We start from the raw sequence: 16880 nt of genomic DNA, 5'->3' as shown, positions 1-16880 counted from the left end.
ATATGTAAAAAAATTTATTCACAAACATTGGAGAAACATTGTTTTAATATAACTTTTTTAAATTTTTCCAAGCAGTCTGGAGCCGAGACGTTAACAAAAATCGTTTTGTGTCGGAGCCAGAAATTGAATGCACACCAGCAATTTCCATAATTCATAAAAGTAATCTGAATCCATTAGCAAGTATATATTTTTAACATTTTAAAAATATATACTTGCTAATAAATATATAATTTGCCTCTGTGTTTATTTTCGTTTGCTTTTTTAGTTAATGTTGTATTTACTTTTATGAACTCTAAGTTATATGTAATTTCTTGATTAGTTTTTTAAGAATATTATATTTCTATATATATATATATATATATATATATATATATATATATATATACATATATATATATATATATATATATATATATATATATATATATATATAATTAAATTTTAGAAAAAACAACTTTTAATGGAACTTAAAGTTTCATGCCTTTCGGCAGTCATCAGCCATGAAGTACAATATCAAAATTATAAAAAACCGTTTAAAAATTACAAACTACGGTAGAATGAGTTCTGACGTTATATTACAAGACGATGTAATGGAAAACTAATCTCCGCTATCAAATAATGAAAGGAGAAATTTATTTTTGTGTCTACATTTAGAAACTAATTCACCTCTTTTGTTTAACAGATTTTTCCCTTTGTAAAATAATATTTCGAATTTCTCATTTAAACAAAGCTTACAAATTTTTGACGCAGGATTGTATGATTTACTGCGTTTAATAATTTTCCATTTGATTAAAGTTGTAAAATTGTTTTCTTTTAACTCCCATACTTCCTAAGACAATTCAGTGTCGTTTTTGTATTTTTTTATGTTAAAAGATTTTTGATGGTTCGCATAACGTAGCTTAAATGAGGTTTCGCTTATCCCAATGTATACTTTATCGTTGTATTGAGGTTTATTTGAGCTTACGGTGGCTTGGTAAACGATATTGTTTGACAAGCAATTGTTGTTCAGTGGGCAAAAATATTTTTTAATGCAATTGCAGGCTTTTTCTGATAATTTTAGATCACCATATAAAATGATGATTGCCGATAGACATGAAACTTTAAGTTCCATTAAAAGTTGTTTTTGCTAAAATTTAATTATAAAACGCTCTGTTTTTGAAAAAATATATATTTTCTTACATATTGAGCACTTTATAACAATCAAGAGTTTTAAGTATTTTTAATACTAAATCATACAACAGCAATATATATATATATATATATATATATATATATATATATATATATATATATATATATATATATATATATATATATATATATATATATATATATATATATATATATATATATATATATATAGAAATACAGTATTGGACAAAACATTTGCAATTAACATCGAACAATGCTAATAAGTGTTCCTAATTTTACATGTCTTAAAAACAAAACGAACTATACTATCACAGCAAACAGTTCAGGAGTCTGGAGTCATAGCATGCGATGACATGAGCAATTAGCTGACAGGTGACAGCACACAGGCAGAATTTTGTTGACAAGTGCCATTTTGCAGCGGACAAAACAAGTGCAACTTTTTTGGTTTGTTTTAATTTCTTAAGTCTGGTCCGTGTCAACGTCACGGAAGTTTTTTAATAATTAAAGGAAGTATCTAGTATTTTCCAGAAGCATGCAGAAGCTTCCAGAAGTTTCCAGAAGAAGCATCTGGAAGCATCCAGTAGCATCCAGAACTAACCAGAAACATTCAGAAGCATCCAGCACATCCAGAAGCTTCCAGAAGCATTGAAAAGAAGCATCTAGAATCTTCCAGAATAAGTTTAAACAGGTTCATTTTCCTATAAAAGAGACATGTAAATCGACATGTAATTCAGTCAGTATATGGAAGCCAATCAGTCAGTATTATCAAGACAGTTTATCGAAGTGAGTTTTATCAAAGTGTTTTATCGATGAACATCAATACAAGAAGTGAAATACAACAAGTGATTCATTACATCAATACAGTCCAAATCCAACCAAGACGTTGTGTTCCACAGAGCATTATTGTATCATCACAAGGTAAAGGTTTCACGGTAAGCCTTGAGAAGCGTGATTATTTATTTTTATTATTTTTATGACTTCAAGTGCAAAAAGGGCTCCCGACAGTCTTGGATTGGAACTAAGAAAGAAAATTATTGGCAATTACGTAAGTGGAATGTCACAAAAAAGTATTTGTGATAAATATCGCGTCAAAAAATGGATCGTATCAAGACTATGTTGCAAATATCGTTCTACGGGGAAGTTGGCAGCAGATAACAAAGGTGAAAGACCGCGTTCCACCACTTCTAGAGAGGATTCTATGATCGTCAGATCTGTCAAGAAGGATCCCTGGATATCATCAGTCGAGATACAAAAGCAATTAGAGCTGCCTGTATCGAAACGAACAATCAGACGACGTGCTGTTGAAGCTGGATTGTTTTCTCGACGCCCTGCAAAGAAACCGCTGATTTCACTAAAAAACCAGAAGAAAAGACTCCTGTTTGCTACATCTCATATTGACTGAAATGTGCAGAAATGGCGAAATGTCCTGTTCAGTGATGAATTGAAGTTCAACATCATTGGGAGCGATGGCATTTGCCGTGGACGTCGACCGGCCGGAAAACGCCTTGATTTACGTTCTTGCCATAAGACCGTGAAGCATGGTGGTGGCAATGTAATGGTCTGGGGGTGTTTTTCTGCTAACGGTCTAGGTCCAACACATCGAAACGATGGAATAATGGACCGTTTCATGTATAAAAATATTCTGAAAGATGTTATGTTATATCATGCTGATTGGAATATGCCAATAAAATGGGTTTTTCAGAAAGACAACGATCCGAAACACACTACAAAAGTAGTCAAGCAGTGCTTTCAAGACAACCACCTATCGGTGATGGATTGGCCACCTTAATTTCTGGATCTCAACCTTATCGAGAAGCTGTGGGAGATTGTCAACCGCAGAATTAATCGTGAAGGTATTCGTAATAAGGATCAACTGTTTGAACAAATCCAAAAGGCCTGGGAAGCGATTCCACAAAGTTTCATTGATCACCTGATCGAATCTATGCCTCGAAGATGCAAGGCTGTGATCGACAACAAAGGATTCGCCACGAAGTATTGATAGCGAAATACAGCTTGGTCAACATTTTGTCGAGTTGCATTTGTTTTGTCCAGAAGGAAATCGACTTTTATTAATACTTTGATTAATTTGGTTATTTTCGTGTACAAATAATGAACTTTGTGATGAATAAAACTTGAAGAGCTTTGTCTCTAAACATTTACATAGTTTTTTCTCTAAAATGAAAAAATGCAGCACTTGTATATAAAGAAACTAAATTAGCAATATTTGGTTGCACTGGTTTTGTCCGATACTGTATATATATGTACATACTATCTGACCTTGTAACTTATCCGATAACCCTTTGAATTCTTCAGGATTTAAGATGAAATTGGAATTTGAGTTTATAATAGAAGTATTCTTTTTTTGAAGTTTTCCATTAATTTTTATCCTTATATTTTTTAACATTATATTAAACAAATAAAGCATAACATATTAATTAAGTACTTTAAATAATAATAACTTTTGTGTATGTATTTATATATATACCAGGTCGATAAGCATGAAGTGAGCGTCGAGTTACAAATGTATCAATAGAGAACATTTGTTGTGAACAGGCCTTAACTTTTTTTAATTTGTTGCTATGACATCTCTCAAACATATTTAGTAAACATCAAGTCATTGTATAAACAGCATCATTTTTTTTAATCGTGTTAAAAATGTCGAATTTTGTACTGGAAAATGATAATTTGCGGAAAGCACTAATTTTTTGTTTTAATTTGAAGAAAAGTGCTGCAGAATCGCATCGAAAGCTTTTCGAAGCTTATTGTGATCATGCTCTTTCGGAAACAACATGCAAAAGATGGTTTCAACGGTTCAGAGAAAATGATTTTGATGTGCAAAATGAAGAATGTGGAAGACCACATTCTTCATTTTGCACATCAAAAAGTTTGAAGACACAGAATTGCAAGCAATACTGGATTAAGATGACACTTTACGTCAAAAACAAATGGCAGAAATGTTGAATGTTTCACAACCAACAGTTTTTCTGACCGTTTAAAAGCTATGGGAAAGATCCAAAAGTGAGAGAAATAGATGCCACATAAATTGAAAGACAGGCAGATGGAAAAGTGAAAAACCACTTGTGAAATGTTGCTTTTACGACACGAAAGGAAGTCAGTATTGCATCGAATTCTGACTGTTGATGAAAAATGGATTTATTTTAAGAATCCCAAACGCAAAAGATCATGGGTAAATCCAGGAGAAGCATCAACATCGACTGCAAAACCTGATCGGTTCGGAAAAAAGACAATGCTCTGTGTTTGGTGGGACCAGAAGAGAGTGGTGTATCATGAAACTCTAAAACCTGGCGAAACTGTAGATACGAAATTCTAAAACCATGCATTGATCGAAAAACGACCAGAATGGGCCAGAAGACTCGGAAATGTAATTTTTTTGCATGATAATGCACCGAGTCAAACAGCAAAAGCGGTCAAGGTAACGATAACATCACTTGGCTGGGAAGAGTTACCTCACCCACCGTATTCACCAGACTTAGCTCCTTCCGACTACCATTTGTTTTCATCGATAGGACACGCATTGAATGAGCAACACTTCAATTCCTATGAAGAAGTCGACAAATGTTTCTCTAAATGGTTTGCCTCAAAAAACGATCAGTTTTATTGGCGTGGTATCCACAAGTTGCCATAATGGTGGTCAAAATGTGTTGAAAGCATGGCAAATACTTTGAATAAAATACTTTTTACTTTTCCATTAGAAATTAGTGTTTTATTTTGAAAAAAAAACCGCTCATTTCATACTTATAGACCTGGTATATATATATATATATATATATATATATATATATATATATATATATATATATATAATATATATATATATATATATATATATATATATATATATATATATATATATATATATATATATGTATATATATATATATATATATATATATATATATATATATATATATATATATATATATATGTATGTGTGTGTGTGTATATATATATATATATATATATATATATATATATATATATATATATATATATATATATATATATATATATATATATATATATATATATATATATATATATATATATATATATGTATATATATATATATATAAACATAGGCTAAAAATTTTCAGTATGTATTTTTTCGCAGTTTATTAATTAAACTACTGGTTGAAACTAAAGTTTATAGAATCCGACTCCATGCTTTGGATTTTTAGGGCTAAAAAAACCATTAAAATACAATAACAAAATGCGCCAGGGTTCATTATTAGCAAAATTTACAAAATTCATCAAAAAAAAGTTTTATAAGGGATGCAATAAATTACTTTATTACAATAATCTGTTAAAAAATTCTTTACTAATGGTTAAAAAGACCATCAAAGTACAATAACAAAATGCATCAGTCTCGAAACTCAATTAAAAAAAAATAAATAGGCACAAGTAGTTAAAAAGAAATTAATAAAATTCAACGTCATACCAGTCAAATTAATTCGAAACTCAATGTTTGACTTGTTTATATAAACAGGACCTATAAGACATATAAAGTGGCAAAGGCCCTGCTTTGAAAAACAAGTCAAACATTCTTGAACCTTATTGACTATTATGATGTTGATTTGAAATAATTTTTTTTTAACTACTTGTACCTATTAATTTTTTTTTTTTAATGAGGTTTTGAGACTGATGCATTTTGTTATTGTACTTTGATGGTCTTTTAAACCATTAGTAAAGGATTTTTTAAAAGATTATTGTAATAAAGTAATTTATTGCATCCCTTATAAAACTTTTTTTTGATAAATTTTGTAAATTTTGCTGATGATGAACTATGTAGTTTGAAACATGTATAACAAATATTTAAATAGGTCTCCAACTGTTTGTAGAAATTTTAATGCCATTAATCACGGTTGAGAAGTATTGGAGCATGTTTTATTTCTTAGTATGTTTAGGCGTAATTAATTTCAAGTGATTCTCTAACTTTACGTTCATCGTACTATGATTTTATATCTTGATATTATATCTTGAGTTTTCGGATTTGACCAATCAAACATACCATTACATTTTCGACCATGTTCGGTTGCACCAGATGCATCCCATTTACCTTTTAAATAGTTTTTTTGATGTTCAATGAATCTCATTAAAATTTTTTTTTTTCTTTCACCAATGTATATACTGCCAAAAGACCATGTGAGTTTATAGACACCAGAATTGCTATTTGGAATTAACTTAGACTTGTTGTTGCATAAGATGTTTTTTAACGTAGGTGGTGTAGTAAATATTATTCTGACATTGTAAGGTTTAAGTTCTTTTCTTTGTTTTGGACCTATTCTTGGGAGCCATGGAAGTTTAACTGTATAATTAAATGTTTCTGTTTTATTATCATTTATTTTAGAAAGGTTGTTTCTTTTCTGAATGTAGTTCTTAGCAGTTGTTTCAAGTTTTTATCTATCGTGCCTATTTATTGCAAACATGTTTACTAAAAACTGTATTTCATCATTAAGATATTTTTTGGAACAAATTTTAACGGCACGAGATACAAAACCTTTAAAAACACCCATAACTATTTTTGGATTCATGTTTGATGTAGGTTTTGTTTGTATATTAGTGATAGCTTATCATGATTTTGTATTGAGTTGAATCTTGCATGACTGTTATCTACATACCTTCTGTAAGTCTTTGGCGAAAAATGACCAACCTTAGCAATTATAAGAGCTTTTGTTTCCAAATGCTGTAAAAACGCTTCGGCAACTACGACCATTAAGGACAAACCTATAGGTCCCGAATTCGGTATAGATCTTATCTCATTTTTGTATAAAAAATAACATTGGTTAGGCAGAGTTCGATCATTATATGTATATCACTAAGAGTTAGTTTGGTTCTTATTTTAAGATTATCAATATCGTTGTTTAAAGTATCGATAATCACAGGAATTGCTCTGTCAATTGAAATGGAAAAATATAACGCTACCACATTAAAAAGAGACTTGAATTTCACTAGGATCAATTAACCAAGATTTCACTTCGTTGACAAACGAGGAGGAGTTTAATAATCTTGTTTTGTTTTTATTTGAGGTTGGTTGTACAATTTTTACAAGATGCTCTAATGATCCATATGGTGGGGTACCTATAGTAGAAACGACTGGCCGCATTGAATAGTTCTTTTCTGGCTTGTGAGCTTTTATGACTCCATATAAACGTGGAGGTACGCAGTCAGAAGGGTACATTTGAAAATAAGTCTTGTTATCTAACTTTTTTTGTTTTCGTAACATGCATATCAGTTTCTGGAATTTAGTCATAAGGGTTTGAGTCGGGTAATAGTTGATAGTTACTGAGTGTTTAATTTCTACTTCTAATTTATAAAATGCGTCCTCTTCGTTTATAAGTACAAATCCTGTCCTTTATCAAATGGATAAACTGCTAAACCATTCATTTTTTTCCTAAAATTATTTAAAAATAATCTTTGTTCTTTTGATAAATTTTCGGGTAATCTATGTTTTATACTTTTAATAAGAATTTTACTCACGTTTTGTCGAATCTTTTCTGCATCAGATTTTTTACTCTTTTTTCCTAATTGTAAAGCAAAAGATTTGATCGGTGTTAAAATTTCCATTTAAGTCGACTTTAAACGACGGTGCAAAATTTGGTCCCAGATTCAGGAGATTTATTGTGAAGGTGTCCAACTGAGTTTGCAATAAGTTTAAAATTCCTGATTTAACTATATTTTTATTTAATCTGTTTGATTGTTTTTGTTTATTGTAAGTCATTTTATAAAGTTTTTTAAACTTATCTTTTAAATGTTTCTTTGTAATTTCGTAATGATGTTTTTCGATTTTTCAGTAACATTTTCAATAATTTTATAGTGATTAGGTGTCGAAATTTTTTCTAAATTTAAAAAAATATTTTTTATAACATTCTTACTTGTAAAAAATCTATATTTTGCTTTGTTTTGGGCGTGTATCAATAAGTTTCTTTGATATTGTTTTGTAATATTTTTTACTTTTTTTGATTTAATTGGTGATCTGACTTTTAACGATGGTGGAATTATATGATTGGAAACGCACCTTTGAATAAAGATGAATTGGTTTTTCGATAATGCATTTCTAATTTTTTATTCTTGAAGTTCTACTGTAGAATTACATATCTCCTTGCTGTAGGAATTAGTAACAAAATGTTTCAATGTCATTGTTGTTCTACGTATATATATATATATATATATATATATATATATATATATATATATATATATATATATATATATATATTTTTTTTTTTTTTTTTTTTTTTTTTTTTTGAATATAAAGCATAAAAAACGGCTGCGTACAAACTAAATTTAATCTTCATAATATTTCGAAAACTCTAGCAACATTTCCGAAAACTCTGTCATATTTCCAAAAAAACTAGCAATAAAATCAGAGTACGATGAACGTAAAATTAGAGAATCACTTGAAATTAATTACGCCTCAACATGACAAGAAATAAAACATGCTCCAATACTTCTCAACCGTGACAGTGGCATTAAAGTTTCGACAAACAGTTGGAGAGTTCTGTTTAAAAAAATTATGCAAAAAAAGGAATCAAATAATATTTGCTAGTTTTATATTTACGTTATTATGTAATCATTTATGGCTTCTTTTTAATGACTTCTTTGACGTTTTTATCTAATATTTGTAACGGTTTTTTTGCTTTATATTTTACGTTCGACGACGATCTGTGCAAAAGCAGATCGAAATATTACGAAGAATAAATTTAGGTTGTACGCAGCTGTTTTTTATGCTGCATATTTAAAATATATATATATATATATATATATATATATATATATATATATATATATATATATATTTAAATAACTTTAAAAAGTATTCTACACAATAGAGTGCTCAATGTTCTTAAAAGAACAAAGCAATTATATATTAGTAGAAAATCACTTAACAAAATTTTTTTTCCATTTTACACTGTGTTTCATCAACAAAGATTCATCAGAAGATGGAGGGCAACTTTCACACGAAGTTTAACTATGATTTCTGATGAATCTTTGTTAATGAAACACAGTGTAAAATGGAAAAAGTTTCTGTTAAGTGATTTGCTACTAATATATATATATATATATATATATATATATGTATATATATATATATATATATATATATATATATATATATATATATATATATATATATATATATATATTATGTATATATATATATATATATATATATATATATGTATATATATATATATATATCTATACATATATATATATATATATATATATATATATATATACATATATATATATATATATATATATATACATATATATATATATATATATATTTATATATATATATATATATATATATATATATATATATATATATATATATTTGTTTGGCTTTTTAATTTTGTTTTGTTAATTTTAAATTTTATACTTTAAGATGGAGGGCAACTTTCACACGAAGTTAAACTATGAATGTTTAAAGCTTAGTGATAATGACAAATAAATGGTTTTTTGTAAAAAAAGCTTTCAAACTGATTATTTTCCGATTTTTAAATCTATTCATTCACACTTATTCTGATTTTCCTTTCATAGAACAATAATTTTTTTTGATTGACATCTGTAATGCTTGTAACTATTATTTTTCTAATGTTTTTTTTTTTTTTTTTTTTTTTTTTTTTTAATTTTTTTTTATGTGCCCCAAGAAGTCCTAATGGTCTTGTCACAGAGCACCGCGGAAGTGCATTTAACCAGGAAGTTCACGCCTCCTTCCGTACCGTGACGTGAAAATTTTTCCAGAGCTCGTTTCGAACCTGGATCTCCTGCTTATAAAGCAAGCGCTCTAACCACTGCGCCACGGCCGCACAAACCCTAACCCTAACCCTAACCCTAATTCTGATGTTGGCTTGTTCAATCAAACTTTTTATTTGTCTAAGAATCACTTTTGAGATTACGTGTCACCAAACTCTTTTTTTACTAAGCCAACGGATAGTTATGAAATAATAAAGGTTATAGAATTCCTTAAGGGGAAACATCTTCAGTTTTTACAAGAAAAAAATTGTCACATCAAAAGCACATTTATAAAAAATTGTGACCTGTTGCAATGAAAACCACAAAAAGAGATACTAAAAACCAGCAAAAACAGGTTTGACGTCACCCAATTTTGTGAGTAGGGAGCGACACGATCCTAGTTGAAATTTTTACATGGAATTTATATAGAATAATAGAGTGTTTTAAGTCGAACAGAATATTTTTCTAAAAATATGATTTCAGGTACTTGAAGTCACAGTCCATTATTCAATTATATGGTACTATAAGAGCATAAACAGCAGTTGTAAAAAAAAAAAAAAACTATTTAACTTAAAACACTCTAAATCATTAAAAAAACATCCTCTGAAAAATTTAGAAATGTTTCTAGAATTCTTGGCGAGCAATGCTGGCCGGCGTCTTAAATACTTCATATTGAGGAAAAAGCAAATCTGCATTTTTTGAATTAGATAACCATGACTGAAATATGTAAAAAATAAACAGACATTATTTTTTTTTAAATCTAAAAAATTGTATTTAAAACCCTCCTGCTTCATTGGTTATACCCTCTTTTTCCAAATTATTGTCATTTTTTTTTTGCTCTGTATAATTTCGTCTCAACTTATTCTTTTCATTCATTCTTTAAGGAGGTTGTATTATTCTTTTATTGTTTATTTTATTAGCACATTTATCCATCTACTAACACTAAAGCATTTATAACAATATTAAAATTTGCTACCAAATCGAATTGTCGAGGGACACATACATGGTCTTCCTTAATTGGTCCCAAATCATACTGTTAAACAATACATTTGCGTTTTGAGTTTTCCAATGTAATCACTGTTTTAGTTCTGAATCTTTGCTAAGATCAACAAAAATGGGTCTCATTTTAAAAATTATGTTTGTTGGAGGACCTGGGCTGGTTTGAAAATATTATTTGCTTTATCAAAGTTGAGCTTGCATCAACTATTGATACTGTTAGGACAGTGAGGAAAGTTCAATTTATTTTTTTGTAAAATGCAACATGAAATAATGTAGACAATACGCGTAGCATCATTCCTGTTAAGTTTCCAGCATTTTGCCTTAGAGCAACGCGAAATAAACTTTGAAGACGATCAGTTACTGCATTTCTAAACAACCACGCCCACGGAGACGCTTCTTATCTTTAAATTATGTAGTCGTGTACCAACACGTTTTTAATAGTGTCCTACTCATTCTAACTTATTAACTTGAACGCCAGGGTAAGTGTCTATGACATTATTGAAACTATTACTGTCCCCGTAACCTGAAAAATTACATATCACAGTTCGTATTGTCAATAGATCTTAAAAGTATACCTTTTGCACCAGTGGTCTCCATATCGCTTGCAGATCCTTTGTAATTATTTTTACAATTGCGAGAGTTCATTCATTGGGCACAGGCTGTAGGGTTTGTTTTAAAAAAATCTCTCTTTGAAAAGCAACCTTGGCAGAACATAGAAATGGTTCCAAATTTATGTTTCGTCAAGTTAAAAATTTCTTAAGAATTTCAATATCTTTTGTGATTTACGATTTGATTTCCGAACAAATAATTCTACATAATATGCCCTAATAAGTCTCACTAAAAATATCGGATGATAAAAGATAAGATAGGTTGTGGTACCTTTATAGACCAACCAAAAGCCTTTGATATTGTGGATAATAAACTTTTATTAAAAAAATTAGCTTAAGATATATAAAAGAGTTTTTAAATTTCTGGTTCAAATCTTTCCTTACAAATAAAAATCATTTTGTGTCTGTCAACGGATTAACCTCTAATACTCGTGATATCGCTGTTGGATGCCACAAGAGTCTGTACTGGGTCCATTATTGTTCTTAATTTATATAAATGATTTATCCTAGGTCATCAAATTTTTTTTAAATTTTCATAAATAAAATAAAATTACCAAATATATCAAATATGATTTAAAACACTTTTCAGTTGGTTAAATGTCAACTAAATTTATCTAAATACAAGCAACACTGAATTGATTTTTTTCATTGTTAATAAAACTGATTACCAATTTAAAATAAAATTAAACGAGAAAAAAAGTTTTCCTCTGAAGCGTGCTGAAAAACTATTTTGGAATAAAGTTTGATGAAAGTTGAACCAGAAATGATCACAAGTATCAATTAACAATAAACTTAAATAGATCAAATGCAATTCTGTCTTAACTTAGAAATCTTATTTACAAAAAACATTAAAAACTCTATATTTTGCCTCAACTAGTTCACATCTCACTTATGGTTGTTTATCTTGGGGACAAAGCTCTTTTAATTAGAAATTTTTCTCTGGTATTTTGAAAAAAGCAATGTGAATTTTGTATCAAAAAATGTCAAAAATTGAGTGACATTATTTATGGACAACCACTGAAATAATCATTGCAAGTAGCAGACGTCTTTTAGACTATGTAAAATTGTTCTACCTTGCATCCATTTTAGATACGTATATTTTAGATGTTTATTAGAGATTGTAACGACGTCTGTTTAAAGAGATACTATTTTTGTTCTTTTTGAGATGCATATTAAGCGTAGCTTTTATAATACAATAGTATAAATGATAGAAGACAATAGTATAAATGATAGAAATTTTTCAAATTTATTTTGTTCTATGCAAAAAGAATATCTGATAGTGATGCATAGTTTTAAATGCACAAAAAATGCAAAATATATATCTAAAAGGTTTATAATAATACGTCTTTTATATGTACTTTAATATATCTTATAACCCTTTTATCTCAGTAAGATGTTGTTTTTTTAATGGGATTTAGTCTTCTGCTATATTTTATAATGTTAAATTGGTTTCACATAATAGTAAAAGTGAATTAAGGTAAAGGAAATAACCCATTGTTGAACTTTGTTTAATTTTACGAATTCGGAACATATATTTAAATATATGGCACTCCATTCATTTATTCAAATAGATTTTTGTTTATTGTAAAAATATTTATCATTTTATTTTTAATTCACTAACTGTATGAGTTAAATCAAAAGGGCATGGGGGAAAGATAAGTCCTGAAATCCTATTAAATATATGGGATGATATATAAGCAGATTTCCAGAAATATACATGTCTTTAAAAGCAATGCATAGATTTATCGTGTTTTTATTATTATATTATATTTTAGGTATTGTTGACCTGGCGACAACATTTGCTGTTGACAATTGTTGACAATATTGACAATTGTTGGCAATATTGTTGACAATTATTGACAATTTTGTTGACAACAGCGAGTTGGCGAGCTTAATACCGAACTATAGTTTTAATTGTATATTTTTTAGTTTTGTTAAATAAATTCAAATAACTCAAACCTAATTTTTTCTTTACTAATTAAATGTGTTTTTAAACTTTCAAACTTAGTTTACTAAAAATAATGCATCTAATATACATTTAATATGCATTTAAAAACTGTTTCAGTAGAAATCTTACAGCATTAAGATATCTCATATTTTTTAGATGTCCATTTGTAGACATTTAATTGTAGGAATAAAATGCCTCCAAAAGAAATCTAGACGTGTTTCAAATATAATGCTTCCAAAATATAATATAATACTTCTAAAAGACATCTAGATGTCTTTTAGAGGTGTTATATTACATAAAAACTATAATATATTTTGAACATAATGCATCTAAATGACATATATATGAAAGACGTCTGTTTAATGCTCTTTGGTTGACGTAAATTCAGAGGTTTTACAGTTCTGTTTTTAGATGCATTTTAAATGCATTTTAGATTTGCTTTTAGCATTTTAGATTTTAGATTTTAAAATGCATCTAGATTTTCTTTTAGCTTGCCTAAGTTATCATGACTTGCATTTTGCGTTTTGTAATTACTAAAAAGGGAACACATTTAACATTTTCAACATATTTATATGAGTTATCAATACCATCCTATCTGTTTATTGTCGTAAAAATTTGTAGTTGCTTATATCAAGCATAGCTATAGAACATGCCATTTAATACAATGTTAATTTTAGACTAATCGAGTGTTTCCTCAAGTTAATTGTGCCGTAAGTTGAGTAACAAGATTTGTTATAAAATTTTTTTCTTATTTCAAATGTTTAGCGGTAAATATAATTAAAATAAACATTGATAAAATATAAAATTAAAAATTTATGTGTTACTATTAATTGGAGAACAAAAATAGAAAAGATACTTTTATAAATATATTTGTACTCAAACTTTGATTAATAGTTTCGTCTTTGTTTTTGTAAAGTGATTTTTAAAATCAATCTACCTTACGTCTCAAAAAAACTTTGCATAAACTGCAAATGTTTGTACAGCAAGTTACCATATATTAAAGTATATATGAACATTTCTTAGCGTATTTAATATAATGCTTTAAAAGGTCAGAAAATGATGTAATCTTGCCATATTTGATTAACAAGTGATATCAACTTACCATGATAAGTTGACATTTATTATCATTCTGTGTGCTAAAAAACACGTGAGTTGAAAAATTTACTAACTAAATTTCTTTTTTTTAATTTGTTGGTTGTGTAAATATTTAACGATCAATAATACAAATAGATAACGCTCTTCGGTTAATCAACGTGATGTGTTAAAAAAATTGGTTCTTTTATATAATATATTTTAAGATATATATGATATATTATAAGATATATTTTATTAAACTCCTTTACTGTTCCCATTTAAAGAGTTTATGGTTTGATATTACACATAGGACTATGGACGCTGTTTCCAATTTTTAGAAAAATAAAAAGACAGATTTTCATTTATTCTAAATGTGAATTTTTTTATTAATATGCTTTTTAGTTTTTTTTTTTTTTTTTTTCAAAATTTGGAAGAAAAATATTTTAAAATAATGATACGCTTATAAAAAAAGTTTAACTAAACCATAATATACAAAAAAGTTGATAAAAAAATTAATATAACGCTGTTCTATTTTTTTTTTCTTTCGATGTTTATTGTTTTGCGCCGTTTATAGATTGTACAGACTTTAAGAAATCAATTGCACTTAAAAACTGATCTCTATAACAGAAAAAATCATATCATCTAGCCCATTGTATCATTTACATATTACAAATAATAAACTCTCATCATAATAATAAAGTAAAATCTCAGTAAAATAATATCAAATACTTTTAAATAAAAACATTTGTTTTTTCAGTTTTTTTTTCATACATAACATCATATTATAAAACAGAAAAAATTTTTAAATTTAGAAATAATGTTACGAGAAACAGCACTTTTTAACAAAAGGAAAAATTAAAAAATAAAATAAAACATTTGAAAAAATAAAACGAAATTTGAGATCATAACTAAGAACATTTTTTTATTTTAAATATTTCATTTATTTTAATTTAAGTTAAGTTTTTGTTCTTTAATATGACAAGTTTGTTGTTACATAATAAAGATGCGTTAATGTGAATATTGCAAAGTGGTTTTACAAAAATAAAAAATTCACTCAAACATTCTAACAAAACGCGGAAAATATGCAGACGACCAAATCGTCTTATCATCATGAATCGCCTTACATTGCATTTCTTATCTTGGGGTTTTTATTGACCTCTCAAAGGCCTTTGATACAGTGGAAAATAATATCTTACTTTAAAAACTTAGAAAATATGGACTCAAAAATAATAATTATAAATAGTTTTTTTCCTAACTTAATAATCTCAAACAGTATCTTATGACAAAACCTGTACTAAACTAGAAAACATTTCTTGCGGAATTTCACAGGGTTCTATTCTAGGGCCTATATTATTTATTATCCATATAAACGGTATTAACTAATCTTCTAATGTATTAAACTTCAATCTTTTTGCTGACGATGCTCAGGTTTTTATACTCACTCAAACATAGAGTCAGTCTTTATCACTATGAATCGTGAGCTTGACAACCTCAATAAATGGTTGAAAGCCAACAAACTATCTCTAAACAAAACTAAAATTGAATATATTATTTTACTCCCAAATATTTTAATAGAAAAAACTAACTTACAACGGACATTCTGCATTAAATTCTCAGGCGTTTTACTTGACGAAAAAATAAGTTGGAAAGACCACATTAGCTTAATAAACTCCTTAAACTTAATTACTTTTAATACTTAAATAACTCCTTAAACTTAATTACTTTTCATTTATCCATAGATGTATCAGTTATTATAATATTTCGTGGGCCAGCACTTATCCATCAAAAATAACGCGTATCTTAAATAAACAAAAACAAGCATGCCGCCTTATATTAAATGCTTATAAAGACACAAGTGCCACTCCACTGCTTAGAAAGCTTGGAGTGCTTAATGTTTATCAATAAAATATTTACAGTATTCTTTTATTCATGTTTAGATTAAAAAATCGCATGCTGCCGAATATTTTTGACGACATTTTTGTTATTATAAGTCATAAACAAAGCATTCATTGCATAACTACCAAAAACCTTTTTAAAACAGTCTAATTTCTCAATAACATACAGAGGGCCGTATTTGCGGAACTCATTTCTTCCAATTGAAAATGAAACTTAAATTTCGCTTCAAACTTTCAAAATTATTAAAAAAAAAAAACAGTTACTTGAATGTGACATATCTCAAATTCTATTTTAGTTTTCATATCTTTTTTTTTTTAATTCTTAACTTTTTTTTCGTTTGCTAAAAAGTAAAGCATAGTGTTTTGCTTATTTATTTCAATTTGTATTTATTTCCTTTATATATATATATATATATATATATATATATATATATATATATA

The 16880-nt window shown here is 27.8% G+C and overlaps 1 protein-coding gene across 3 annotated transcripts in view; it reads right to left on the bottom strand.

The window, feature by feature from the left end:
- Window positions 1–16152, bottom strand: part of LOC136082489 (uncharacterized) — a 27157-nt gene extending 11005 nt beyond the window's left edge. The window contains exon 1 of one of the 3 annotated variants that reach the window (XM_065801895.1): window positions 16135–16152. The gene's annotated coding sequence lies outside the window, so the exon portion shown is untranslated. Of the gene's footprint in view, window positions 1–14326; window positions 14479–16134 lie in introns of those variants that run through there. The other 2 variants (XM_065801891.1, XM_065801892.1) reach the window with 2 other exon arrangements.
- Window positions 16153–16880: the final 728 nt, after the last annotated feature.

This window comes from Hydra vulgaris, chromosome 07, assembly GCF_038396675.1.
Source record: "Hydra vulgaris chromosome 07, alternate assembly HydraT2T_AEP".
Classification (NCBI taxonomy): Eukaryota; Metazoa; Cnidaria; class Hydrozoa; order Anthoathecata; family Hydridae; genus Hydra; species Hydra vulgaris.
The sequence above is the reverse complement of the archived record's forward strand: the minus strand, read 5'-3'. Positions and strand labels throughout refer to the sequence as shown.